Below are 4,399 nucleotides of genomic sequence, written 5' to 3'. Positions count from 1 at the left end.
ACTGAATATCTCTAGTCTTATTTTTTCCCCATGGATACCATTAGGGATGATATTAGTATTGGTATAATGTAAGACTAGTTTATTCTGGTTGTAGGAATGCCATCATAATCACCTTCAATACGCTTCACTTGGTGGGTTCTGATTAATTGCATAAATGTTGGATGAGTAATCAGCCATCATCTTGAGATGAGAGGGAAAATACAAGAATACTTGAGTCAGTCACTCTGAAGACATTTGTTACAGAAAAGTGCTTCATTCAGAATACGGGGGATCATTTCTTATGAGAAGCCTAAGATTTTCTGGGTGAGAAAAAACTGAAATCTCACCCCCAGCTGCTGAGGCTTAAGTTAGGGATGGCTAAGCCAAAGCCCAGGGACAGAGGAGAGAAACAGCAGGTTAAGGAAAACCAGGAGGAGGGTGCCTGGATGTCTGTTAGCATCACTGATGCCATCTTGGGCTCATGCAGCTCCCGCCGTCCTTCTGCTGACCCTGCCTGGAACTGGCCTGTGTGGTGAATCATGTCTCTGTCATCAGGGTCTTGTAGTTCATAGATATTGTTTAATACCCATTAGGACCAGGCAGCCTCTATGCTCTGTTAGTCCCCAAACAATGAGGAAAACCTTCCCTGATGTATTCCCATGTGACTAGTTACCTTTCACAAATCTTAGGAAAATAGATTCCTATTTCCAAGCACCCACCTGTGTACACCAGGTTAGCAACAAAATAGCCCCAGTGGCTCCTCAGAGGGAGCCTTGGAGTCCTGCTCTGTGAGTAAGTAAGGTGCTCCCCCCACCATGGTAAAAAATGGACTTATTGATTTTACCCAGCGGCCTCCTCATTTTTTGGTCTCAAGATGCCATCTCAGTTTGGTGAGCTGTTTTCATTCCTTCTGTCCTTCATCAGGGACACTAAGCCCCTGTCCCAAACTTGTTTTGATTCAGGCTTTGGCAAAGGAGCAAAGCCCTTCGACTTTCACTTACCCTGGAACTATGCTGTGTTTTATAGCACAAGAGTCAAGACATGAGGCTTTACGGGTCATTAGACATCACCATGGCCTGGACAGGGCCCTGAATCAGCAGGGGCATTCCTAGAGCACAGATAAAGCCCATTGTCAGATGCAGGGGGACCGTCTTCTGTACAAACTGAGCCAAGTGACATGCTACAATAGATCGAAGACACCTCTCAGCATCTGAAGAGAAGTGAGTCCTGAACCCGGTGATAGTTTTCCTTCTCGAAGTCCCATTTGGTTAAGTGCAAGAGTGACTATTGGAAAAATAAAAGATTGTATCTTGACTGTATTTGTGCCTGAGGTGAAGTAGTGGATGGTACTAACTCCATGAAAGCAAATGGAAAAAACGTCATCTAAACCATTCACAAGTTCCCATAGAGTAAATGCTCCATCAATTTTAATCATTCTTTTAGATTTTTATTTTTTTGATGTGGACCATTTCAAATCTTTATTGAATGTGTTACCCTATTGCTTCTGCTTTATGTTTTGTCTTTCTGACCACAAGGCATGTGGGATCTTGGCTCTCCAGTCAATGTTGGAACCCACATCACCTGCACCGGAAGGCCAAGTCTTAACCACTGGACTGCCTGGGACATCCCATCTATTCATTCTTTTCTTTTTTCCCATCTATTCATTCTTATTTTTACTGTCATCATCATTGTTGTTCTCTTCTGGTCCTGCACCCATTAAGAGCTAACAAAAGAAACCCCTCCAGCTTTGCCAGGAATATTGTTAATCATTGCTCTTGTTTATGTCATGGGCTTTCGAAGTCCAGCAAATATTTCAGTTAGTACTCAGATCAGAATTGAACACTGTCTTCCACATGCAGTCGCCCTGATTGGACCTATAAAAGAAGCTTTGGGTTGCTTTTTATTCAACCCGCTGAAGTGCTGTTTGTTTTCTCCTTTCCAGGAACTTGCAAGGAGTCTCTTCTGAACCAGCCTTGAAGCTGTCTTGCCTCCTCATCTTTGTTGTCTTTTCTCAAGTGATACCAGGTAAATGGTCTCTAGCATTTCCCTGTCATGTCTGAGTTCAATTTCGTTTCTCCAACCTGCTCCACTTTCAGAGAGATACCCTGGTGTCCCCAAAGCAGCTCAGGGATGCTAATCTGGGAAGAGAAGAAAAGGGAAGTTTCCCAGCCGGGTTTGCCAAAGGCCATCTGGCCTGGAGGCATAGAGAAGAAACCCTGAAATCAATGGGAAAGAATGGAAACAAACCATCATCTGCTTTCTTTAAAGTCTAATATGATGACATAGTCATAACATACATAGTCTCCTTTTTAAACCTTCCACCTACTGACGTGTGTCTGAGCTGATAGCAGTACCTAAAGTTTACCATTTGCCTCATTCCAGAGGCATTTTGTTCCTGGCTGCAGAGCACGACAAAAGAGGAAGCTTAAAGGTATTCTTTAGGAGATAATTCATATAGGTAGAACCACGGCATTTTGGGAAAAAACGCAGATGTATATTCTGCCCCATATCTTGAGCAAGCGGTGGCAGGGATGAGAAAAGAAGGGGAGGCGGGCGTCTTAGCCCCTGCGTGATTGCTCCTCGCATCACAGAAGTGCTGACTGTCACAGGACAGCTCAGAGGGCAGTAAGATCACTTGGATGTGGGGGAGGAGAGTGGCTGGTGTGGCTGAGAGGGGCTGGAGGGTCCCTGAGAGCCGACACCTTGCCTCCTGCAGGGAGTCTTGTCTTGGCTGCCATGTAGTGCTTGGTGCCCAGCACCCTTCGTCCTCTGCCTCCCCTCACTCACTTCCTCCCATCATCACATCACACCATGTGGTCGCTCAGTCGTGTCTGACTCTTTGTGACCCCATGGTCTGGTCAGGCTCCTCTGTCCATGGGGTTCTCCAGGCAAGAATAATGGAGTGGGTAGCTATGCCCTCCTCCATGGGATCTTCCTGACGCAGGGATCTTTCCCAGATCTCCCACATTGCAGGCAGATTCTGGACCACCTGAGCCACCTAATGTAAATACACTCATCTGACCAATCATTCCTTTCCTAAGTCTCACTGCCCAGGGCTCCTCATGCTTCCCAGGGTGTTAGCTCACAAAACCTGACAGATAATGAGCTAAGCGAGCAGGGGCTGGATGTATGCAGTAGCTCCCCTGATGCCCACCCCCAGACCCCGTCCTTTGTCTGCTTCTGGTCTACAAGCCACTCTGTGCTCTGGGCCCACTGGGCACAGTCATCGATTCTGTGGCCTCACTCAGATGAGTGACCCCAACTCATTTTCCTCACTGGGCTAACTTTCAATCAGAGAGAAGGGGGCGTAGATTCCCTTCCTCCACTGGGCTGTGAGGGAATTTCCTGGGGAAGAATGAAGACAGAGCCACAGAACTCCTCATGTGAGATTCTCAACACAGCACTAGGGCATCTGTGGGTCCCAGCGATGGGCCGTCCAGAGGGTCAGGGCTCCTGGGTCACAGCTGCCATGATGAAGCCAGCATGGCATGGGTAGGCATCAGGACAGCCTCCACGATGTGGCACGGAGCTGCAGGTGTGAGGACCTTTGATGAGCAAGCTCTCTGCTGGAAGCCAAGTGCTAGCACGTTCCCTCCAGGCTGTGGGTACAATGAGCAGTTCAAGAAAGTGGAAACAAGGTTGATGTCCCTGAGTGGGCAGAAGGAGAGTGTGAGCCTGCTGCCAGCCCTGGCATTGACCCCAAAGGGCACTGACCCTCCAGGCCAAAGCCAAGGAGAGCCAGCCCTCTGACCACTCAACCTGGGCTCCAAAGCTCATGACCTCTGCTAATGACCCAGAGTGGACAGGCTGGACTTAAAGGGTCCTTGGGGGGGGCCCTTGTTTATCTCCCTCACATCCTAAGAGGCAGGAAAAGCAATCTTTTTTTTCTTTTTTTTTAATTTTTTGGCTGCACTAGGTCTTTGCTCCTGAGCCCGAGCTTTCTCTAGTTGCGGTGACTGGGGTCTCCTCTCTACTGTGGTCCTCAGGCTTTCTCATTGCAGTGGCCTCCCTTGTTGTGGGTCCTAGACTCTTGATCGCAGGCTCAGCCAATTTGGCACATGGGGTTAGGTGCCCCGAGGCATGTGGGATCTTCCAGGACCAGGGATCAAAACCCATGTCCCCTCGCTGGCAGGTGGACTCCCGACACTAGACCACCAGAGAAGTCTCAAAACCAACCTTAGTCCTCGTAGGAGCCAGGCGGGGTATTTCCTTTCTCTTTTAGCCACCTCTCTCCCTCAGCTGGTGCCCTGATCATTCTAGGTCCTTGGCTTCAGGGTCTTAATATTTTAGATCTTTAATCTTAATTCTAAGACTTATCTGAGAAACCCTGAAAGCAGGCGTATGTTCTTAGCCTGGGAATGGTGAGTGACCTTCAGAGTATTGCTGACACTCTTCAACTGCATGGGGCATATGTGTGAGT

The sequence above is a fragment of the Bos indicus x Bos taurus genome, chromosome 27 (assembly GCF_003369695.1).
Source record: "Bos indicus x Bos taurus breed Angus x Brahman F1 hybrid chromosome 27, Bos_hybrid_MaternalHap_v2.0, whole genome shotgun sequence".
NCBI classification, from domain to species: Eukaryota; Metazoa; Chordata; class Mammalia; order Artiodactyla; family Bovidae; genus Bos; species Bos indicus x Bos taurus.
The sequence above is the reverse complement of the archived record's forward strand: the minus strand, read 5'-3'. Positions refer to the sequence as shown.